Here is a 26297-nt window from a genome sequence, read left to right as displayed (position 1 = left end):
GCAAGATCATGACTTTCTGAATGCAAACCTAGGGGACTAGGAAAGAGTTTAAAATAAAGACTAAAGCACTGTAATTCATGAGTTTACTTACATATCTCAGGGCTGATGTCCTTTCCAACAAATCCTTCACAAATTCAGATAAATAACTTGTACTCATCCACCTTAGCCTGTTCTGCCTTTTAAAGTTGAATTTTAGTGCAGTTCCATGTGAAATGTCTATATTTGTGGCATTCTTCATTTTCAAATAGAGTAACATTTGCCCAGGACTAGGAGTCCAAGCTCCCTTTATCCTCCCACCCCAGATTACATTTCTTATTTCATGGAATATCTCATTTGTGACACTCCCCAGTAGATTTTTCATGTTTTGTAATCAATGCAGAGGCTAGTGAAAAGCATGTTTTCAGAGAATCTGTATTATGAAAAATACTTCTTATAATGTTGTCTGGAAAAGGTTACAGGATTGTATGTGCTATATGAACCCAATCATGTTAAGCAAATGATCAAATGCAATATTGTGTATAAAACAGAATGAGAAATAAAAGCAAAGCATTCACAAGGTGTCTTTTAGTGATAGAACAATGAGCAAGTAAATTTTTTTTATATTTTTAAAGTTTGTTACAATTAGTATGTGTGCCATTCAGAATTAAGAAACTCCTCTCAAAAACAATGTGGACACCAGTGTTGAAGAGTGAAGAGACTGGGCTCTGGAATCAATTGGACCTGGGTTTAAATCCCAACTCTCTACCTGTTTGTAGATGTGTGACCTTTGGTCCTTAACTTCTGTGAGTCTCAATTATCTCAACTTTAAAATGGGGGTTATAATACCTACATGCCAAGGTTTTTATGAGAATTAAGTTAATGTATATGAAGTGGCTAGCACTATGACTGACTCATAGCAACCACCCAATAAATTATGGCTTTCATTAGAGATTGTTAATAGCAGTATAAAATCTAAAAGACTGTGAGAAGGATGCAGTCTTCTCAGAGGGGGCAGTGATGGCAAAAATTTGGCAATACAGAGAGGTTTCTTCACATCACCTGTTGTTGCAACAATGAGAGAACTGTGTGGAGACCAATCTCCATGCAGTGGGCCTACCAGGTAAGTCTAACATGTCATGAATAAGTGCTGTCTCAGGTCTAGGTGCAGAGTCAGGGTATCATGGCACCTAATGTATGCCCACGTAATGTGCAACATGTGGCAGAAGAGGATAACTCTGTAGTGGTAATGATCTGCGCAGAAGTGACATTGTCCCCAATAACACACAGCAGCCCACATGTAGGAATGGGGAAAGGGGGTGATCAGATCAGTCCTTGCTCCGAGTGTTTCTGAGCACCAAGGAGAACAAGAGACACTAAGAATATTAGCCACAGTACTTGACGTGTAGAACTGTGATGTAAAGATTGACTAAGTGAAGAAGTTGGGGCAGGGATGCGGGGAAAGCTCACTGAGAAAAAAAGTAGAGAAGCCAAGTGGCTGGAATGAATCTTCAGCAGGCAATGGGCAGGTGTATTAAAAGTCCCAGAGAAAGAGCAATGCAAGGATTGGAGTTTCTGGGCCTAATTGAGCAGAATTAAGTTGAAAATGTTAGCAGTAATTTCTAATGGTGCAAAAAGTATGATCATGAACAATATTCTATCTTTCATAAAGAGAGACTAAGAGAGAACATATCCTCACTCTTCCACATCTGAAGAGGTTAAAGTTAACTAGTTAGTGCTCTAGAACCCAGGAATCTCTGTGGGGTTGCCTAAATCACAGGCAGTTCCTGGCAGGCCTAATCAGCGATTTGTCAGAATGAGTACTATTTCAGCAGCACCCAGAAATGTGCTCTGCAGATCAGTCTGTCCTCCCTCACCCAGTCTGTCAGTCAGCTTAGCCAGACTGACAGAGAGAAGGAAAACTCTGTGGCCTCCCAGTGCAGTAATGGCCAGAAAGTGTTTGACTCATGTAAACATCATTTAAAATGTTTACATGGAATTTTAAAGAAAACCAGAGAAGGTCAGAAGAAAAGCAGAATGCAGAGACTAATACATCTTTGGAAATTACTTTGGTTACAATATTTGTTTATTTTAAAGTAAAAACCTCAAAGTATTGAAAATGCTATTGTGGACGATAATCACATCATATATTTGTAGTTATAAAAATTGCTGCGCACTATCAGGGATCAACTCTGTCTTTCTATAGAGAGAGACACGTACACACTCTTTATAAACAATTGCTCAAGCAAAGGAAAATGGTCTTTCAAATCTCAATATGGTTCCAGGAATTTGTTTTAAGTTTATAGGGGAAAATGCATTACGGCACATTTCATCAATGTGAGTGAAGTCATCTTCTCTTCTCATATAAGGTTTATTAAAGGCATTTAATCAGTGAGAAAGAATGAAATATTTACAATTCTCAAGTAGACAGTAATGATGTTAAATGTGTATGATATAAACATATCAACCAAGTCAGTGGAAATTTCCAATTTATTTTCAATCAAAATTCCTTCAAAAATTACAACTCATAAGACAATATTTTATCAGTTACTCATCCATCTTAAGGGAATATAACTTTCCAACGGATAAAATCAAGAATGTAAATTAATCTACCCTGGATTACGTAATATGCATGCCATACACCACACAATACGCCAGGAAAGGCAGGTGGCAAAGTCATGCTCCAAAAGAGATCCAGGAACAGAATCAGGCATCCTGGTGTTTTTGAGGTATCCCTACTGACTGGCTGTGCTTTTCTCTAACCTTAGTTCTTTCAGTAAGCTCTCACTGCACAAGCATAGACCCTGACCTGAGCAACGTTGTGAGGGAATCCAAGCAATGAAGAAAATGAATTCAATTCCACGGAAGCACGCACACACACATACACACATACCTGCATAGGAAAAATGCCCAGTCTTTCCTAGACCAAAGCTCGCATTCTGAGCACAGGTGCATATTTTGTGGCCCCTTCTGAGAACAGGGTCAGGCCAATTTTGTCACTTATTATATTCCTAGCACCCTAAACTGTGCCTGGTAGAAAACCCATGTTGAATAAATGTTTGGTGGATGAATAAATGAATGAGGGAACGCTGAGTCTTACCTGTAAAAATGCAAATGGTCAGTCAAAGTTTGCTGAACACCTCCTCTCACCCAGCTAATCCTAATCCTGTTCCTAAAAGATAGGTACAAAAAAAAAAAAAGGCAAACCCAGATCTGTAAAGAAACAAAGTCAGATTTAAAAGGGTATTTATTTCTTACTGATTTCCCCCTTTTGGGAATTCATATGCCATGTTCTCTTAGTCTGAGACAATAAGGAATACTAAAGAAACAGAAGATTTCTGGCATCCCTGAACATTCCGGCAGAATATTTCAAGTTTCTAGATGGTCCAGCAAAAATTTCTGCAGGCTCTAAAACAGATCAGCAATCCATTAAACGATTAATCCCAGTCTTATTCCAATTAAGTCCATAAAACCCTTCTGTGCTCCTGCCAGTTCTGAAATCTCAGCAATTCAACCCCTGTCCCTGCCACACCCTGGCAGTACACAGGCTTGTGGGGAAGACTGGCACCTGTATAAATCCACTGATTCAGGGCAAGGGGCAAGAGAGTAATCAATACCGAACTAGAAGCTTCACAGAAGATGGCAAGTTCTAGGGATGCCCCGGACATTTACAATCAGAATCATCACGGCATCAAGTTCTCTAAGCCATGTCTATGCACACTAACCTTTGAGAAGCACTTCAGTTAGAAGACCCAGGGAGTTCAGCTGGGAGAGGTTGGGGCCTTGAAGTAGGGCAGTGGCAGCAGAGGTAGAGCCAAAATAACCAACATTTACTGAGATTACTACATACATACTAGGTCCTGTGTATTTCACCAGTCACCATTTAATCCTTACAACAGCCCTGTTCGATAGGTGCTATTACTCCCATTTCCCACATGAGGGTACTGAGACTCAGAGTTTAAGTAGCTTGTCTGAAGTTACATAGCTAGTACCTGACAGCACTGGAAAATCAGTCTGTAAACATTTGCTTCACCATCTCCTCTGTAGTGCTTTTCAACTCTCAAGGAAGGTGATCTTTCTCTCTCTTGCTACACTACCCACTTTCTTTCTCTCTTACTAAACTCTGAAGTGATTACTCTAAAAGCTCTCTAAACTATTTTGGAGGCCCAACTGATGTGAAAGTGAGTATATGAATAAGTGGGAAACTTTAGAATTCAGTTTATAACCACTACATTCTCTGGACAACACCACCTAAGCTTTTGTAACAGCCTTCACATTCACTCTTGCCCAGGAAAGCTCTCTAGCTACCCTCTCAGATGCAGTCTTCTACATCCTGTCCTCCAGCATTTTCCTGGGTTGTACATGAAGCCCCAAAGCAATCTGCTTCCTCTTCCATGGTCAAACTGAGTGCCCTTCCCACAACCCTTTCCTCCAGAATCCCTAAGCCATGTAAGAATTCTGCTGATCAGTATCAGGCAGGTAATTAAATGTTTGTTAATTTCCCTCCCTTATTTATCAACAGAATGCAACATTCTCCTTCCTTGGTTGAAACAACAAAAATTCGGTAGAATTAAATTTCTACATTTATTGTATAACAATCCTCTGAAAGGAGTAGAAAGCCAGGTGTTCATATTTACCTGGATATTAGCAGAGAAAATCCCAGTTATATGACAAAATACTCAAGCATGAATATCATCAATCTATTCTTGCAAATGATGGTTGCCAAGTCAATTTTCATAACATCTCTTCCTTCTCTGCCCTGGTTTGGGCCCATCTGACCAGCATCCATAGCCTGTCTGTCCTTGGATCCCATCTCTGTACTATCGCTCACACTTGCCTGCTCCTATCAATCCTCAATGCCAGGCCTCAAGCTCAGGCCCTTTCACCTCAATTCCTGCAACCACCTCTTCCTCCATGGTCTCCATTTTTGCCCCCTCTAGTCCATCCTCAACCAGCGGCCAATATGATCTTATACACTGACTTGATCTGTCCTTCCACTTAAAGCCCTCCCCTGGGTCCCCCATTATCCCAGACTACTGGAAAGGCCCTGCTTGAAGCCCTCTGCAGCAAGTAATTTATTTGATTCTCAGATCTTTTTGAGGTATGATCTGATGTTATCTTCACTTTATAGATGAAAAAACTGAGTCACAGAAAGGTAGCCCAAGATCAACCAGCTAGTAAGTAGTAGATCAAAGATTTGAATCCAGAGAGTCTGGTATAAGAGTTAAAAAGTACACTGGATTTCCTTATATACCTATGCTACTGTTTCCAAGAAGTCTTCCTGGATTACCCCTACTAAACCTTGCCCTTTATGTGCATTTTTCTTATTCTTCCACTAGAATGTAAGCTTCCTCAGGTCAGGGAAGGCTTATTCCATTTTCTATATCCTAAAACATCTAGAACTGTGCACCACAGACACAAAGCATTGGGTATTTGTTCAATCAAATTAAACGTATGTAAGTACAAAAGATGATATAGAAAACTTGGTACAAACTATGTTTCCTTAACAGCTCACCCTTCTCTTTGCAAAGTGCAGTGACAGAATATGGTCCTATATAATGAGATGACAAAATAGAGGAAATGAGAATTTAGAATACCAAAATCAAAGAGATGTGGTCCCTAGGAGTCCTAGGATTTTACAGAATAAATAATTCCAGAGAAATCCAGCATATTTAATTTCCATAGTGAATTCTGTGTGAGGTTTACTAACCCCATCATGTCTAAGGATGTTTCAAAGGGTTAGAGAATGGGTAATGGCCTGTGGAAGCATTTACAAGACAAATCAATTCCAAGTTTCTTGCATCTAGTGGTTAAAGTGCTGTCTCACACTATCTATAACTGTCCAGGGCTACCTCCACCCCCAATAGGCAAAGGAAAGTTCATCATCCCTTTGATTTCCAGTAAAAGAACAAGACATCCTTGCAGGACTTTACTTCCTGAAAAAGGAAAATTAATCTGAAGTCTGCTACTCAAATGTTCACATTATCACGGCTAGTTACAGTAGCTGGACAATAAAACCTAGTGAATAAGACCTATAGATATCCAGGTGACAAACACGAATTGTAAGATTTTAAGTGGAATTCAATCAGCCTGTAGAACTTAATGTTTTTCATTATTCCCAAAGCATGTCCTAATATTAAACACAGAAATCAATCTGTATAGGAAGCAATAAACCCCTGATATGAAGAAAAGAAAAGCTTCTGCTTTTCTTCTGGATGTATTCTCTGGTGCTATCTTTCCCTGATTGATTTCTTCAATCTCTATTTCAAAGGCTAGCCTTCATTTCCCAATGAGAGTGGTCTACTGTGGGATTCAGAGGGGAATTCCAAAGTTATTGTTAATGGTCCTTACATTTCTAGCTATGTCACAATTTCCATCCATTTGTGACCTTCTGCTCACTAGGAATGTGCCTATATACCAACCTTGATGTTCTATTAATCCATTAAATTCATACTCTTCTCCAAATTGACATCTTATAAAAATCTAGCTGAGAACTGATAGAACTATCAGTAAATTTTTATCTCTTTTAGATCTTCTTTTGATTTCCCTTAGACTTAGCATGAATTCTTCTAGGACTGGGACACATGAAAGCACCTTAAGTCAAAAAGCTGAAGTACTGCATTTATTCCCAATACATTCACAAAGTGCATACTCCGAGCCAGCCTTAGCAATACCAAGTGTGAGAATCCAGAGATGAAGATGCCACAGTCTCTGTCCTCACAAAGTTCACAGTCAATAAGGAGAGGCATTGAAGTCAATCATTATAACTCCACAATTAGAAAGGATTTCATCAAGATTAAAACAGTCTGTGAAATCTAAAAGACAGGTAGAACTGAAAAATATTGCCAGTTTTTAAATTAATTATGAAGAGTATGTTACTATCATTCTTCTTCCAAAGCACACACACAAAAAAACTACGCTGGGACTTGACAGGGAATCCGTCTTCAGGTCCCTTGTTATAAGAGTTCCTTGGAGATGAAACCATCCTCATGTTACTTTTATATTTAAGCAATAAGCCTCCCTTGGAATGGGGCTCAAATGCAACCATAGTTAGTGAATTTAGATTTATAGCAGTAGAAAAGTGTAAGATTTTAGAATAATTAAAGATAGTAATAACATTAAGTGATATTTATTAAACACTTACTACACATCCCAGGCATTATGTTCCCCATTTTACACATGAGGAAAATAGGTTCCAAATATTTTTGCTAACTTTCCCAAGGCCATCCTGAGAGTCCATGGCAGTGCCTGAGCACTCACTTGCTGTAGTGTACTGCCTTTTCATTACTTAGCATTGGCCCTTTTTCAACACTCTTGCCCATCTGCAAGTGTCACGTGTTGTTTCCTAACCACCCTCCTTACACCCACCCCCAATTTCCATCTGTGACCTTCAGCTCACTAGGACTAAGCACGAACATCCCACATTTCTCCCAATTCTGGTTCCCTTGCCTATCAACAAATTACTTTGATGTTCTGTAGCAATTACATTTACGTCCAATAACTTTTCAGCAATTGATCTTGCTCTTGAAACTCACAAAAAATCATAACTATGCTGACAAAGTGTCTGTAAACACATCAGTGTTGTTCGTTGAAAAAAAAAAATAGGAGAGAGAGTTTGGTTTCCATCATGTTAAGAGCTCAGTCCCTTGACAGTGATTACTAAGACACGGGATTCGAATATTTGAGAATTCCTGGTCTATAGCAAGGAGTGACAGTCCAGTGCACTTCAAACCTCTAGACAGTATCAAAGCTCAAGTGCAGCAGCATTTTAGGCTTCGGAGGAGGTAAGAATCTTGAAGTGCATTCCATCCTTGCCTCATCACTTCCCCCTCCAGTATTTGAGTTCTAGGCCCCTGCTACATCTCTCTCCCACCTAGAGCTCTCCTAAAGCCCCTTTGGGTGTTTGTTGCTGTCATATCTGAGTGGACCATGACACTGAACCAAGGCTTATACTCTTAGATACACTCAAGATCCAAAGACAGGCCAGGCATGGTGGTACAGGTCTGTAGTCCCAGCTACTCAGGAGGCTGAGGCAGGAGGATCACTTGAGCCCGGGAGGTCAAGGCTGCAGGGAGCCATGATTGTGCCACTCACTGTACTCCAGCCTAGGTGACAGAGTGAGACTTTGTCTCAAAAAAAAGGGGGGGCCAGGTGCAGTGGCTCAAGCCTGTAATCCCAGCACTTTGGAAGGCCAAGGTGGTGGATCACGAGGTCAGGAGAGAGACCACCCCGGCTAACACGGTGAAACCCCGTCTCTACTAAAAATACAAAAAATTAGCTGGGCGTGGTGACACACACCTGTAATCCCAGCTATTCGGGAGGCTGAGGCAGGTGAATTACTTGAACCCGGGAGGCGGAGGTTGCAGTGAGCTGAGATCGTGCCACTGCACTCCAGCCTGGGCAACAGAGCGAGACTCCTTCTCAAAAAAGAAAAAAAAAAGATTCAAGGACATATTATTGGGAATATTGCCCCTGAACACCTCCTAGAGAAATTTTCCTGTCTGCTCTTCACACACTGTAACTCTATCCTATCTATTTCAGCTACTCATTGAACTGAGAGCTATGCAAAATTGAGTTGACAGAGCTGGCTGTTCATGGCCTCTCTTTCTAGGGTTCATTAGTGGACACTTTATTCCTGTATCCTGCTCTTTTCCTCTCTCCTTTTTCATCATTTTGTCCCCAAGTTCTAATATGGGTTCCTCTCCAAAAGAAATCAACCAGAGAATTTACCAAAAATGAAGAATGAGAAACTCAAAACATGTAACTGATAGTTCATCTATAAGAAAAGATGTATTTCCATTAAATTAAATTAATTAATTAATTTTAGAGACAGGGTCTTTGTCACTCAGGCTGGAGTGCAGTGGTGCTATCATAGCTCACTGCAACCTCAAACTCCGGGCTCAAGTGATACTCTACCTCAGACTCCTGAGTAGCTAGGACCTACAGGTGCATGCCACCATGCCTAGCTAATTTTTATAATTTTGTAGAGATAGGTTTTACTATATTTCCCAGGCTGGTCCTCAAACCCCTGGCCTGAGGTGATCCTCCTGCATTGGTCTCCCAAAGCACAGGGATTATAGGTGTGAGCCACTGCACTTGGCCCCAAGACATTTTTAAATAAATTTTCATGACTATTTTTAAGCTACAGTTCTGTTACTTTTTTTTTTTTTGAGACAGAGCTTTACTCTGTTGCCTAGGCTGGAGTGCAGTGGTGCAGTCTTGGCTCGCTGCCACCTCCGCCTCCCAGGTTCAAGCAGTTCTTGTGCCTCAGCCTCCCGAGTAGCTGGGATTACAGGCATGTGCCACCACACCCAGCTAATTTTTGTATTTTTTGTGGAGATGGGGTTTCGCCATGTTGGCCAGGCTAGTCTTGAACTCCTGACCTCAAGTGATCTGGCAGCCTCGTAATTTAATAGAAATAAAAATAAATTTCTCATATGGTTCAATAATTTCTGCAAAGTTTTAATAAGCAGGGGATGTACTTTAAATCTTTCACTGTATAGTAAACAATACTTTATTGGTAAAATACTCATTCAAAATAAGTTGAAAAATGTGAAAGACATTAAAGAATAAAATTTAAAAACTCACTACCTTGATATATATGCACAAAGGGTTATGGTAGCCAGAGTTTTTAACCAAGTTAATTTACTTAACATTATACCATGAACGTCTTTCCATATCAAGAGAGACATATATCATTATGTTTACTGTATTGTATTATATTATTGTATTTATTGTATTGTATGTTTATATTGTATTACATTTTCTAAAATATTTTAATTGAGATATAACAATATACAACACACATATTTTCAGTCTCATGAATTCTGACAACTGTAATCACTATCCAAAATAATATATAGACTACTTCCACCAAAAAAAAAAAAAAAGAAAAAACAAAAGATGTAAAGGGAGCATGTTCGAAGGAAAAGGTCAAGAGGAGAAAATCCCATATTCTAATATCCTGGTTCTCTTTACCAGATAGCTTTTATATAAAAAGTAGAGACTCGTTTGTGGAACTAAAGATAACACACATCATGTAACACATCTTTCCGGAAGAGTCCTCTGTAAATAAAATTCCACTTATTCATTTAACATTAATTCATTTTATAGACATTTTCTAAGTGTGGACTCTGTGGCTGACTCTGGAGAATAAAGAGATGAAGCCAATTTGTTCTGCTCTTTGGAGATCAGACTTGTAAATAGATAACTAGAATACAAGGTCAAAATTTATAAATTCCATTAAAAAGTTATACGTAAAGTGTTCTGGAAGCTAAGAGGGAGAAATAAAAATGAAGAGCACAGATGGAATACAGAAACAGAAGCACAGAGGGTCAGCATCTGGTGTTATGGACAGCAGGGAAGTGCCTAGGTTAAAGTAATCATACTTTTTCTTAAATGCCCTGAACTCTGCTAGAGTGAAGTTCAGGGTTCCCTGGCTAATGAAAAGTTCGGGCTGTCATTCTTAGACTCACAGAGAAAACAGACTGCACTGCTACTGAGATAAAGAGAGTAAACCATTATAGAAGAAAAACTATTTTCACCCATTATATTTCAATAGAATTTCCATTTCAATCCACTGAGGCAATCCAACATGTGTAATCTTGTCTAACAAGAAAAATAATATGAAGTACTAAATGACAGCCTCCAACAACCCAGAATAGAGGCTCTTTCTTTCCTGCACATCTCCTCCACACCTCCCATCTTCACTTTCTCCCAATAATTTTTATTCAATGAATAAATAAATGAATGAAATAATCATGTTTTAATATTAGTTAAAGCATTGGGGTTTGCAAATGATTGCTTAAAAAGTTAAAATTGAGTCAAGAGTACATTACTCTCATGTCCATTTCACTATGCCTCTTTCCCTAAAATGTCTACAGCTTTTAAGCTTCTTACAGTTATTCCTTTGCTCCTTACAAAAGCTGAAGAACAACTTATCCTTTGACTTGGATTCTACAGATCTGCATAACAGTTTAAAACTTCTATTATTACTCATGTAAGGGTAAAACTTCATTTTATATATATTTCCTCACTTGAGTTTATTAAAATCTATAGAAACTAGGGTTTTTCTAGTCACTCACCTTATTAAAAAATTTTGCAAAGTTAGTAACAGGCTTAAGTTAAACTTGAAGCCTTTACCGGCTTGTAAGATTAACATTTTATATGACATTGTCCACACTGGATCTATCTTATATACAATATAAACAGATGCTGACTTTTCAAAATTATGTATTAAACAGAATTCCAATCATATACACTAAAAATAAAACTCACTGAAATTTGATGCAAAGAATTTCTAAGTTTTGCTGAATGGGAAAATCACATTTTACTGTTTCCTTAAAGAAAAGTTAATTTGTCAAACTACAGGCAAACCCATTTTTCTGCAGTATTTTAAAGGACGGGTTCTCAGAAACATGGAATGGGAGTTGGTCTGTGACTTAAGTGCCCAACAGATGATCCTGAAAAAAGAAAAAAAATCAAATAATATATTCTAAAACTCTTTTCTTTAACTCTTCAGTGAAGCAATCCACCTTCCCAGCTTCCTTGGAAGGGGAGGAGCCTTTTTGTTCACCACAGTTGTGATGCTGGTGTCCACACTTTCTCTCCAACGAGGTGAACTCAGTTATCAAAACCCACCATCTCAAAGCCACTCAGAGGAGAGGGAGAGGGGAGAAATCTCTGGCAAATGTCATCCCCATGCAACAGCATCTAAGATCAGAGGGGACTGAGTCAACAGATTCATTCTGGATTTGGGGAGTTAGGCTTGTTTCTGTTGTCTCTGCAGCAGAGAAAGTTCTTAAGCCTGCAAGGCCAGTTTTTGAATCTACTGGAGATACCTCAGGAGTTTTTGATGTCTTCAAACCTGCCAGAGCCTTAGTCAACACATCAGAGAATTTGGCACAAAAGCATTCATGACCAGTTGTCATAAGAAGTTTGACACTGCAATTAGCTGATGGTCTTCTTGCCCAGAAATAGCTGGTCAATATTATTCCTGGGGAATTCAATATAGCTGAGCCAAATACCATTGATCATATATATAAAATGGTATCATACAGGTAACAACAACTTTCCTAAAGGTCACTGGTCCTGCAGAACACAAATACCAAAAGATGTTAACAGGATTAAGCAAAAATAAAAATAGGCATCAAGTGTTCCTTAGCGGAGAACATTTGAAAAATGCTGGTTAAATACACTGAAGCAGATTTCTTGACACAAGACATCTCAGCACTTTTAATAGATCTAGGAGCACAGAGAATCTCCAAAATGACTTCAGTGTGTCTTTGTCTTGTTTTACTTTCTATCCTCAAACACCTATGCATGCATTTTGGCTTATACATGACAAAATGGAAACTTTGAAAGCCTAACAAATATTGAATGGTCTCTGTGACAAAAATACTAGTCTTAGGATCCCCTCCAAGGTTTACGAATGGTCCAGGGAAAGATGAATGTGGTAATAGCAGAGATCCTTTTTAACTGGTTTACTGGTTGCAGTTCAAAGTGCTCCCATAAAGGTCCCCAGCATAGCCTGCCCAAATACCTGGGAAACAACTTGAAGAATAAAGGACTCTCAGGGCCGGGCGCAGTGGCTCACGCCTATAATCACAGCACTTTGGGAGGCTGAGGCGGGCAGATCACGAGGTCAGGAGATCGAGACCATCCTGGCTAACACAGTGAAACCCCGTCTCTACTAAAAATACAAAAAAAAAATTAGCTGGGCGTGGTGGCAGATGCCTGTAGTCCCAGCTACTCGGGAGGCTGAGGCAGGAGAATCACTTGAACCCGGGAGGTGGAGGTTTTGGTGAGTCAAGATCGCACCACTGCACTCCAGCCTGGGCAACAGAGCAAGACTTCATCTCATAAATAAATAAATAAAGACTCTCACCTAACCTCTCTTTTACAAAACAATTGCAATGACTGTGCATTATGGTATATGTCTCTGTCAGAATTATCTGTGTAAGATAAGTCTCCTTCAGGCAAACAGTATGAGCCATAAATTAATATGCTATTAATCCCTGCCATTGAAATAACTTTGAAGACAGAAACAAGGTAAAATCTGTTCACTGTATGTACCACCACAGTAGAATTCCTATACTAAGGAAATGGTCTCAAAATGGAATTTCAAGGCTGTGCAAGGATAATTTGTGTTTCTATTGAGAATTTTTTATTAAATGAGCAACTTAGCATAACAGAAATGAAAATCTCATTCTCTCACTCTCTCTCTCTCTCTTTCAAGACGAGGTCTCACTATATTGCCCAGGCTGGCTTCTATTAATAATTCCTCGGTTCAAGCAATCCTCCCACCTAAGCCTCCTGTATAACTAAGACTACAGGTGCACAACCACTGCACTGGGCTGTCTCATGTAATTTCAAAAAATATATTTACAGAATTGACGAGCCGCATAGCTGGAAAAACGCCCCATTTGAAAGAGTTGGGTGAGAATGAGCTCTAATTGTTATATCTTAAGATTTATAAATCTATTTTCTATATCTATTTACTTTTTAATTACAGAAGTATCAAATTACATTTATGGCAAATCATGTAAAAAACAAATTACATTTATGGCAATAAATATATGCTATGTTTTGAGAGAATACAATCATATAATATCTATATAAACATAAAATTACAGTAGTTGGTGAAAATTAACATTAAAGTTCATTTCTGTTTGCAACTGTTCTACAACTGAGTACACATACACACGTGCGCACACACACACACATACACACACACACTTCTTATTGATCTACAATCACCAATTTATCAAAACTAAGACGTCTTCTTTCCTTCACTTGATTTTATAATTCTCTGAGGGAAATTAGAAGAGTGCTACATTTAAAGTGATCAAGTAGAATCTCAAGATAAAATATGATTTGCACTTTAAATCTGTAGTTGTCATTGGTGAAAATCAAGAACATCCATAAACAGATATTTTTATTATTGATGCTACACAATTTCACATGTAATCAATTCACTAGGATAAGAGTTGATTTTGACTATTTGAATGATGTTACATCTTGGCCTATGCTTTAAGCCTGACTGAGCATTGTATGAATTACTAACTCAGGTGTTATTATTTTAAAATGCAGCTTATTGCCAGGCATGGTGGCTCACGCCTACAATCCCAACACTTTTGGAGGCTGAGGCAGGAGGATCGCTTGAGCCCAGGAGTTCAAGACCAGCCTGGAGAATACAGGGAGACACCGTCTCTACAAAAAAATTAAAAAATTAGGACTGAGCGCCGTGGCTCACATCTGTAATCCTAGCACTTTGAGAAGCCGAGGGGGGCGGATCACTTGAGGTCAGGAGTTCGAAACCAGCCTGGCCAACATGGTGAAACCCTATCCCTTCTAAAAATACAAAAAAAAAAAAAAAAATTAGGTATGGTGGCAGGTGCCTGTAATCCCAGCTATTTGGGAGGCTGAGGCAGGAGAATCACTTGAACCTGGGAGGTGGAGGTTGCAGTGAGCCAAGATTGTGCCACTGCACTCCAGCTTGGGTGACAGGGTGAGACTCTCTCTCAAAAGAATAAATAAAAATAAAAATAAAAATAAAAATAATTTTAAAAATAAAAAATAAATTAGCTGGGCATGGCACTACATGTCTGTAGTCCCAGCTACTCACTGGCTACTGAGGAGGCTGAGGTGGAATAATTGCTTGAGCCCTGGAAGTCGAGGCTGTAGTGAGCCATGATTATGCCACTGCACTCCAGCCTGGGTGACAGAGAGAGAGAGACCTCGCCTCAAAAAAGAAAAAAAAATTCCAGCTCATTACTTAGATTTTCCCCACTTACAACTTGATGATCCGTTTCAAAATACAGAGGAATCTTACTTCCATTACAAGTACATAGTAAAATATAAAAAGGTAAGTACAAAAGTAAAGTCTGAAAGACAAAAATCGTTTTCTTACCTGAGAATGAGAGATTGAAAAACTGATGAGTGTTATGTATGGGCACTGGATAGTCTATCCAGATCATCTTAGAAAAAAGAGATGTTTTTAAATAAAAAATAGCCCATCTAGCAACACCAGGGAATTCAATAATCACATAACTGAAAATAAAGGTAAGAGAAACTTTTCAACCACCAAGACTTTCCAGATTAGAAATGACTTTTCATAGTGTTACAATTCTCACAGAAATGCTATTGATTGGAGAAACTGGGAATGTTCATCACCTCCCCCCACCCCCGCCAAAAAAAAAAAAATGTTCTTAAACTGCTTTTAGCTTTTGCACGAAGTCAAATGTCTTTAGTCTCCTCCCAATTCCAGCCCCCTGCAATCACCATGATGGTTTACTTGACCAAAGGGACTGAGCTTTCTGATGCTATTTTGTCCAGTGGTCTTTGATACAAGCCCTAGAGATGGTGTTTAGATCTGCCTCTAAGGGAATTCTCCTTTTTCTGCAATGTAAAAACTCTTACTTGTAATCTTTACCTTGGTTTATAGATACAAAAGTGCGTGATGGCTGGGAGCAGTGGCTCACACCTGTAATCCCAACACTTTGGGAAGCCTGAGACAGGAGGATTCCTTGAGCCCAGGAGTTCAAGACCAGCCTAGGCAACATAAAGAGACCTCGTCTCTATTTTTTAATAAAAAAAGAAGAAAATGTAAGTGTTGATGTTCAAAAACTTCTTTTAACAGATTCTATGGACTTGATTCACTTCAGGCAAATAGTATTCTTGCCTTTTCTGAGGGACACACCATTTTTGCCTCTGGAGCATACCAATGCCAAAGCCAAATAATGTAGTCCCAAAAGAGCAATCTGTTTCTGATGTTTGGCAAAATATATCTATCCCCACAGCATCTACTGGGTGTAAAGGTTAAGTGTAACCTGGATGTATGGACTTGAATCCCAAAGTACATCATTTTTTTCAAGTTTTTCCAGATTCAGGTAGAATGCACTCTCACAAATATTTTCCTCAGCTTCCTTCTCCCTGAACCCTCTAGAATTCATTGTCTGCTACTGTCTCAGGGCGCTTGTCACTTTCTAAGAGGTATGATCACTATTCAACCCCTTGTCTGTCTCCCCCAGTGGAGTATGAGCACAAGACCAGAATGTGGTCTGATTTCTCCCTGTCTGCAGCACCTAGCACAGGGCAGAAGCTCAAGAATCATCCAGTGACATGAACTGGAGCCACTCCTCAACAGATGACTTTCATTCACATCAGCCAAGGAGCATCTGGCAAGAACCTGGCTAGGTGCCCAGAGTTGGCACTTATGCCCAGTGCTTAACTTCACTAGTGACTGGCACTTGGGACTACCTGTTTGGCACAATTGTGACCTCAAGGAAGATCCCCTCACAAAGTTTGTCACTTGAAGCCATTGTGAAGCAAGCAAAAGTAGTCATGTGGACTTTGGAACCCACTTAGTTAGACAGGTTTGAGTTTGGTTTGGTTTATTAAATTCATTTCTACCTTGCCTCATTACAGACAACATGTTAGTAAAGGGGAAATACAAGAAGTTCAATATATGATTTCTCCACAAATATTTATTGAATGTGCTCTCCTATTACAATCACATGTGTTCTTGTCTGGAGATTTTAAGCATCACCACAATAAAACTGTCTCAGCCTGTCACCCAAGGCTCTCTATAATACAACCCAATTCACCTTTCCAATCACATCATTCCTGAATTCCAGGAACTACCCACTATTATCCAGACACTCACTCTTCATTCATACTGCCCAGCCTTTGCTCATGATCATCTCCTTGCCTAAAATGTCCTTCCCTATATCTTTACTTAAAGAAGTAATATAAATCTTTCAAAGCACTTCCCCCAAAGCATCTTCTCCAATAAGCCTTTTCTGATCCTCTGTCCTCCATCTCCACAGCACATTGCCTTTACCCTTATGGCACCTGCCTTACTTGGTACTGTATCAAAGTCCTGTATTGTCAGTCTCTCCCCGATCACTGCAGCGAATAGGGTAAGTTTCTCTCAGCAACACAAGGCTATCTAAACATAGCCTGTAAAACTATGAAGAATAACATTCAGCTAGTTGAAAACTGTGAAAAATCAAGAACTTGTTACTTCTCCAGAGATCATGAGATGCAGGAACAGAACGACCTAAGACATAGAAAAAATGTAGGAAAACATGCAGGACAGATGATGATATAGTTTGAATATTTGTCCTTGTCCAAATCTCATGTTGAATTGTAATCCCCGAGGTTGGGGGTGGGGCCTGGTAGGAGGTGACTGGATCATGGGGGTGGATCCTTCATGGCTTGGTGCTGTCTTCTCCATAGTGAGTGAGTTCTTGGGAGATTTGGTCTTTTAAAAGTATGTGGCACCTTCCCCCAATCCCACCCCCAGCACCCACCCCCACCCCAAAACTTCCCCTGCCTTACCCCCCACCCCCAACCTCTACCCCCAGCATGCCCTTCCCCCACCCCCCGTCACCACCCCATCTTCCTGCACCCCCTTTTGCTCTAGCCACATGATGTGTAAGCTCCCGCTTCACTTTCCACCATGAGTAAAAGCTCCATCCAGAAGCCAATACCATGCTTCCTGTAAAACCTAAAGAACTGTTAGTTAATTAAATCTCTTTTCTTTATAAATTACCCAGTCTCAGGCATTTCTTTGTAGCAATGCAAGAACGAACTTATACAGATGACTTAATATGGAGATAGCCATTCCTGTTCATATAAAGGTATATTTCAAATGAACCATTTAAAAGACATCTTCATGAATCATTTAATTAAGAATTTGATAGGTACGTTTTTCTCTGTCTCCAGTCCATTTTCAATTTAAAATACTGACAGCCAATCAGTAAAACAATCTAGAGAAAATGATACTGGAACACTTCATTAAAGAACTTTTTAAACAGAAAGATTTTCATATATAAATGAACAGAAAAATTTAAACTGTAAAGAATCTGAAAGTATTACAGATTATAGTGGAATATTTTAGGCCACTCCCAGTCCGTATTTATTAAGGTTTCCTCTACTTGATGCCGTAGGAATTTACCAAGGAAGAAAGAATACAGTTTCCAGGACAGCGGGTTCTACATTTCTGGCTTCTGGGCAAATCAAGTTATCTACAGTGATTTCAAATACTTTTATTTATTTATTCATCATTCATGCCCCCAAACATACTATGGGCAAGGCACTGTGTCTGGTGTTTTCATTGCTATTGTTATTATTGTTGTTGTTGTGGGGGGTTTTTGTAAATCAAAAGGACCTAAAGAAAAATTAAAATATTATTATTTCAAAGAAGAGCTATAGCTCTTATAACTTACAACTGTCAAAATAATTCTCTAAAAATGAGCAGCTGGAATGTTAAAAGGTGTTAAGAAAAATCAAATGAGAAAATCAAAGTCGTCAGGTCAGGCTGGATTCTCTAACTGAAGATGTTAACATTTTTATTTACTATGTGAGGTAGCTGGGCACTACTCAAATTTTCTGAGAATTGACTCACAAGATCAAACTAATTTTAAAAGAGGTGATGCAAGGGGAGCTCAAGCAGACAGGCTGAGAAGGGGTTCGAGGTTAGCTGCTGCAGAAAGAAGAGAAAAAGGTTGCAAGAGAGGATGACTCCCAGACATGCTATGAAGGAGGCAGACTAATATGAGAAGGAACAAAGATTAAGAATTAGATGTGTTGCTACTATTATGGGCCTGGGGCAGTGGGGGCTAAAGTAGCTGAAGGTCAAAAGGGGAGAGTGTTTTTTCTTAAAGAAAAACTGAATCATGGAAAAGTACTGAAAGAAGTGTCATCAACTTTAGGTTCTCTTGCATGCTTAGGCATCAATGAAACATGGAAGAAACTCCAACCTCTATTTGACAAGAATTGTCAATTTGACCACATAGACATGAGTCGGACAGATAACTTGGAAGTCTCTTTCAGCTTGGGGAATCCATGACTCTATAAGACATGTTCACAGAGAATATATGAAATTAGACAAGTCACTTGAGCGCCCCAAGGGAGTGACATGAGGAAAAGAAGATAAGACCTTGGAAATATTCTATTAGATGGGTGGAGGGAAAACACAGCAGCAAGGAGAGAGAAAAGAGCCAAAGCAACTAAGGAGGAGATGAGCACAGATGGGAGCAGCCTCTCCACTTTGGACAAAAATAAAGCAGCTCAGGATCAGGGAGGAAACTAGAAAGGAACTGGAAAAGACAGATAAAGACATAATGTTGTTTTGCATAATGCCAAAGGACAATAATTTCAGCACTCCAGAACTCTATGGCACCTCAATCTGCTCCATTTTAATAATCTGTTCTTCCCAAGTAATGTCTTAAGTGCAAGTTTGCCAATGTTCAATTTATTAGCAGTGACATTTACAAAATCGCCTCAATCCACTTTTCTTCCTGGAAACACCTAACCTGGGTGATCCCCCAGCCTTGCACAAAGCCTATCTGTCCATAAAGGCTTAGCTGGCCTCTGTCATGAGGGGGCCTTTGGACAAAGGAGAGAGATTTGCATAAAGGTGGTCAGCTTAATACAGCCCCTGTTTGAGGCTGTACAGCATTGAAAGGGCCATTCTCCAACCTGGCAGTGTAATCCTAATGGAGAGCTTTTGTCCCTAAGGCTGTGGTGGGCCGCTTTATTCAGCTGACAATCCACAGTAAAAGAATGAATCAACCACCTCCTTTTAGTAAAGCTAAGGCAGCTGGCAGCCCACAGTCCTGACAGCTTACCACATAAGAAGCAGGACAATTATCAGCCTCAGACCCAAAAGGTGCTCCATGAGGGAGTGACCACAGCTAGGGCTTCTGGCGGCATGCTGGGCATTTACCACTCAAGACAAAGGTCCCACAGCCCAATCTCCACACAGGAAAGGGGCTGTGAGAGTGCCAGCAAAGCTGTTCCCTACAATACTTCCCAAAGAGATCAAAACCCTTTCATCACTATGTAGCTCCTTGGCCAGTTTTGTGGAGCTCTACAATCATTCCCCTTTAGAATGCTGGGAACGAGCCAGGCTTCTTGTTTCTTTTTACAATTTCATTTTTTAAAAGGAAATTTATTTTAGGTTTCTTTTTTAAAGAGTGCCAAATTTACAAAATAGAAAGGAAAGACAACACAAGCATAATTCTACCACTCTGAGGGAAACATTGCCACATTAGAGTATTTCTTTCCAGTCTATTTTACATGGCTGTGAACATTCTGTAAATACAGTTTTTAAATCAGGGCAAGTCTGAGTAGGGAAACAAACCCTTTAGCAATTAGGTTTCTAATTAGGTTTCTCCTAATTTATTTTACTTTATTTCAACTTTGAGAAGAGGAACAGAATCCTAACTTCCTTTAAATCCCTTATCTTCAAGTAATCCCCAGCCTAACCCCCAGTTCTCCTGAATCCTACCCTACTGTTCTGCCTACTGCAGGGCTGCCTTGTCCCAAAAAGCAGAGAAGTTGTCTCCTAGAAGCTGTTGAATAATTTTTTAAAAAGGGCTATGTCCACACATAAAAATCTATATGCAACAAAATTAATTTAAGATGGATATATAAATTAAGTATCAATATCACATAAAAGGTCAAAAAATATATACCACCGAGTGAAAAGGTTGACAATGTATGAGCCACATTGTTCTCAAATTAGAAAAAGGGGCCAAGGAAACCTTCCACTTCCTGAAAGAAAGGCTATGGACCTCCTCACTTAAAATTATCTCTAATTTTGCTGACTCTTGGCTACCTGATGCCAGAGCCCCTCTCCCCACCCCATCCTCAGCCCCCACTCCTGTGCCATTCCTTTTCTCAATGCTGATGGTTAAGACACTTGCCCATTAACGTGAAGCTCTGCAAATGCCCTGGCTGCCAGCTACAATATACTCTCTGTTCTATATACTTCAAATGCCTTCTCTAATCACAAGTTAGAACTTTACATGAAAGCTCTACCTTGTTTCTTGTGGAATGTATAAAAAAATGAAAGAACTCTCAATGAGAGTTTCCAGATTCTTCATGTTGATTGACTTTGTGAATTTCACCTTAAAGTACAATCATTTTGTGCAGAAAGACTTTTCAATTTCCCCCTCAAATTCCTGCCTGTTACTTTAAAGCTTTCTCATTTCAAAGTGCTGTGTGGTTCATGCCTTACAGCACAGCTTACACCTGTATTTCTGAAGTTGATTGGCAAAGGAGGCTGATATGGGAGACGGCAAAGAGTAAACAGCCCTAAGTCCTGTATGCAGAATACCCAGGAATGTTTCAAAGTGATCTTGACGCAGCCCAAGGAGGAGAGTGAAACTGCCACAATTTATTGTCTATACTAAGGAATATATTTATTGCTTTCTACTATGAAACTATTAAACTACAAGTTCATTCTCCCAACTGGGAGACCTAAAGTTAAAGGAGAGCAAGCCAACAAAATATACTTGCCTTAATCCACACTTTAAAATTATTAATCCAGTGACTTAAGTAGGGGGAACTGCGAAATCAATGGAAATCAACACCCCTCTTGAGGTCAGAATTCTTGGGATCTAGTCCCAGCTCTGCACTAGCTGTGTGATCTTGGGCAAGTCACCTAGCCTGTCTGAGTACCTGTAAAATGGTGCTAAGCCCTGGCCTCCCTACCGCATATGGCCACTCTCAGGAGGATCAGATACCACACGGATGGAGAAGTTCACTGAAAAGTCTAAGGTGCATTGCTCACCCATATATTCGGTGAAATGTCTCAAATGATAAGGATCACCATAATCTTGAATGTTAAGGTTCACCTTAACAAGGAGACAAGCTTAAAGAAAGACACACTAGGAGTTCAACACTTCTTGGATCCTTTCCCTAAATATCAGTAGTATTCATGAATCAACAAATATTGCAGCAAGTGAAACATACATCACCAAAAAAATAAAAACAAAGAGAAATCTTGGAACATTGTGTGCATACATACATTATGGTTAAATATCAATGCAGAAAGAACACTATTCACATTCATGAATTTATGCTTTAATTTCCAAAGCTAAATATTAGCTTGATTGAGTAATATCATGTGCCTTGATCTCAGGTATTAGCATATAAAAGAGCTGATGGCCCTTAGCTCCCTGCCATCCCAAAGGTATAACTTGTATATTTAAATATGGGGGACATTTATTAGTGGCCATGAACACTCTATAATCAAGGAACAACCAGTTACCCAAACAATGTGCTTAACTGTTAGAAATAGAATCAGAAGAAAAACTCATCAACGTCCAAAACATCCTACCCTACTGGGACATTAGCTAGACTCAAGTCAGAACACACACACTCCATAAATACATATCAAATAACAAGAACGGTATTCTAGTTCTCATAAACAACATTTGGAAGTCAATTTAATATTTATATAGTGTTTGGAGAAAGCCTTGCCGACATCTTAAGCCCTTGATAAAGGACAAGGGGCAAATGTAAAGTTTCAGTGTAAACTGGGACGTCAAAGGTAGTTTGTATTTTCCATTAAAAAATATGACAATTGTTCGGGCGTGGTGGCTCACACCTGTAATCCCAGAACTTTGGGAGGCCGAGGTGGTCAGATCACTTGAGCTCAGGAGCTCAAGACCAGCCTGGACAACATAGCAAAACCCTACAATCTCTACAAAAAAAACAAAAATTAGCCGGGCATAGTGACATATGCCTGTGGTCCCAGCTACTCAGGAGGCTGAGGTGAGAGGATCGCTTGAGCCCGGCAGGCAGAGGTTGCAGTGAGCCAAGATCATGCCACTGTACTACAGACTGGGTGACAGAGAAAGACCCTGTCTCAAACAAACAAAACAAAACAGAACAAAAAGACAATTGCTTAGATCTTGTCTTTTAAGAGACTTTCGGGGAGTACCTCCTTGAAAATTTAGTGGAAGCCTTTGTCACACAGACCTTTGCCTATCAACATTCAGACAGAGTCTAAGTCACATCAGCATGACTAGAGACAGCAGCTTTTTATGGCTAGAGCAGGGTAGGCATTGACTCATTTCCCTGACACCAGAGCCATAAAGAGGTGCTAGTAGTCCCCAGAAGCCTCTGCCAAAAAGAAACCTTGATGACACTGCATCTTTATTTCCAGCTGTGACTACTCCTTTGAGCTCTGGCTCTAGAAGCATATCCAGTGGCTTCCTAGATGCTTCACCAGCACCTTATGTTCAGGTCCAAAACTAAACTTACCCAAATTTCTCCTGGTCCCGGTGCTCCTCATCTCAGTGAGTGGAATCAGTTGTATAAAACAAAAACTTGTAGGATCACTGCTAACAGCTCCCTCTCCTTCACTCTGCCTCCAAACAATCCAGTCCAGCAAATCCTGATGAGTTCACCTCTAAATCAGGTGTGGTACGTATGGCGGAGCATCCCTGACTCGAAAATCGAAAATCCAAAATCTGAAATGCTCCAAAATCTGAAACTTTATTTTATTTTATTTATTTATTTATTTATTTATTTATTTATTTATTTATTTATTTTGAGACGGAGTTTCACTCTTGTTGCCCAGGCTGGAATGCAGTGGTGCAATTTCGGCTCACCACAACCTCCACCTCCCAGGTTCAAGCAATTCTTCTGCCTCAGCATCCCGAGTAGCATGGATTACAGGCACGCACCGGGCTTAGTAGAGACGGGGTTTTTCCATGTTGGTCAGGCTGGTCTCAAACTCCCGACCTCAGGTGATCCACCTGCCTCAGCCTCCCAAAGTGCTGGGATTACAGGCATGAGCCACCGCGTCCGGACAAAATCTGAAACTTTTTAAGTGTAAATATGACACTCAAAGGAAATGCTCACTGAAACATTTTTGGACTTCAGATTTTCAAATTAGGGATGCTCACCCAGTAAGCATAATGCAAATTACATGTATTCCAAAATCTGAAATCTGATACAATTTTGGTCCCAAGCATTTTGGATAAAGGGTATCAACCTGTATAGGGAATCACTTTCTTAAAATCCTGCCATGGCTCCCTACTGTCCAAGAAATGAAAGGCAACCCCTCAAACTGATCCCTCCTCTTTCAAAGGTCACAAGGATAGCCACCCTCACCTGGTCACCTCCTGCTTCGGAAAATGCTAGGCATTTTTGCTCCTCCATCATTTTGTTAGTATGTGTGTCTCCCTCTGCCTTCTCCTTCCAGAGTTATTAATCTCATAACTTAAAACCCAATCTAAATCCTCCTCTTTGGGGAAGATGGGCTGAGGCCTTAACCCAGGGTAAATTGATCACTCCCTTCTCTTTGAAGTCCAGTGTCTGGGTTTCTTATTCACATATTATAGCTCAAAGCAAATAATGGGATATAATAATTTGTTTGCACGTTTCTCTGCTCCACTAGCCTATGGACTCCCTAAAAGCTGCATCTTTATTCTCAGTTGCTTTGCCCTGTATCTTAGCTCAAAACGTGCCTCTAACAGAACTTCTGAATATGTGTTGAATGAAATGTTGAAACCAAAACCAGGAGAGTTAAACTACACTTTTTTCACAAATTTTCGTTTTACTACCAACAACCAAGTGCTCTCCCCATAATCCTAATTACCTTATCAACCCTATCAGCTCTCAGTTAAGAGTAGGAGGATTTCTAGTCTAATTCTTATTACCCAAGAAACTGGGTATCTGTGAATTACTTTGCAAAGCAATCTGCCCATAAAGGCCAGCCATTAGAAAGCCACTTCCAGCTGGGCGCGGTGGCTCACGCCTGCAATCCCAGCACTTTGGGGGGCGAAGGCGGGCGGATCACGAGGTCAGGAGATCGAGACCATCCTGGCTAACATGGTGAAACCCTGTCTCTACTAAAAATACAAAAAAATTAGCCGGGCATGGTAGCGGGCGCCTATAGTCCCAGCTACTTGGCAGGCTGAGGCAGGAGAATGGCGTGAACCTGGCAGGTGGAGCTTGCAGTGAGCCGAGATCACGCCACTGCACTCCAGCCTGGTTGAGAGCGAGACTCCGTCTCAAAAAAAAAAAGAAAAAAGAAAAAAGAAAAGAAAGGAAAAAGGAAAAAGAAAGCCACTTCCCACTGGCTCCTGACTTGCTGGGAAAAGAAAAGGAGGAACAGCCCTCACGCCTGTTCTTTGCTGATGGAAGAAAGGTCCAGTTCCCGTCCCCACATCCTCCCTCCATCACTGCCAACTCTCCTAAGGAAGTGCTAGGCTAATCTCAAAGACAGATGTCTCTCTAAGTAAGTACTGACAGATTGGAGGGCATCTACTGGCTACATTGGCCTGAATACTTTCAAAGTCATGAGTCCAATGCTTTCTGCCCATTCTCTTTAGTTTGGTGGAAAGGATTTTCTTTTGCTGCCTGAGTGTCTTTACCCCTCAGTACTCTCTGTTCTAGAACTGGCAGAGAAATAAGCACAACAAATCTACTTTAGATACAGCTTAACTTACTGAAAGAACTAAGGTTAGAGAAAAGCACAGCCAGTCAGTAGGGATACCTCAAAAAAACCAGGATGCCTGATTCTGTTCCTGGATCTCTTTTGGAGCATGACTTTGCCACCTGCCTTTCCTGGCATATTGTGTGGTGTATGGCATGCATATTACATAATCCAGGGTAGATTAGTTTACATTCTTGATTTTATACATTGGAAAGTTATGTTCCCTTAAGATGGATGAGTAACTGATAAAATATTGTCTTATGAGTTGTAATTTTTGAAGGAAGTTTTGACTGAAAATACAGGGTCTTGCTCTGTTGTTCAGGCTGGGGTGCCGTGGTTCATTCATGACTCACTGCAACCTCGAACTCCCAGGCTCAAGCGATCCCTCCCACCTCAGCCTCCTGACTAGTTGGGCACCACACGCCCAGCTAATTTTTTTTTTTTTTTAAATTTTTGTAGAGAACAGGTCTCGCTAAGTCCGCCCTAGCTGGTCTCAAACTCAGCCGTAACCAGTAGCTGAGACTAAGATGCCTGCCACCGCACCCACGTTCGCCTCCATTATCGGTCTTCAGATACATGGCTGCTGGCAACTTTCACGCTAATCTGACTCCATTTTGAAAAAACACATTTTCTAAGGTAGCCACAACTTCTGTGCTCTCCGTCTAAGTGTGCCGAAATACACATCCTGACATAAACTCCTCATCATTTGAAATCCAAAAAAGCAGAAAACAAACCCAAAGGACAACAAAAACTTCAAGCAGATCCTTTGAAAAGCCGCTACTGCCCTGAAAATTCTGAAGTCTGAGATTTCACGTGCACAAACTGCTCAATCTGCCGAAAGCCAGGCAAACCTCTCGATATGCGCGCCCACCCCAGCACACCGTCCCTGACTGTGGTAATGGAGACGCGCCCCAGACCTACCGGACAGAGCCTGGCGTTCTCACCCGAACCGCCCGCTCAGACCGGCCTATTCGCGACACCACAAGCTTTCCATTCTTCCCAACTCTGCTTCAATTTCTCGAAATGTCCAAAGAAAAATCAATGGGTGCCTCCTATGGTGCACCTACGATGGTGC

General features: G+C 40.3%; 1 protein-coding gene across 4 annotated transcripts in view; it reads right to left on the bottom strand.

The window, feature by feature from the left end:
- PASD1 (PAS domain containing repressor 1) overlaps window positions 1-26297 on the bottom strand; it is a 113762-nt gene that overhangs the window by 86717 nt on the left and 748 nt on the right. The window lies entirely within an intron of this gene.

The sequence above is a fragment of the Pan troglodytes genome, chromosome X (assembly GCF_028858775.2).
Source record: "Pan troglodytes isolate AG18354 chromosome X, NHGRI_mPanTro3-v2.0_pri, whole genome shotgun sequence".
Taxonomy (NCBI): Eukaryota; Metazoa; Chordata; class Mammalia; order Primates; family Hominidae; genus Pan; species Pan troglodytes.
The sequence above is the reverse complement of the archived record's forward strand: the minus strand, read 5'-3'. Positions and strand labels throughout refer to the sequence as shown.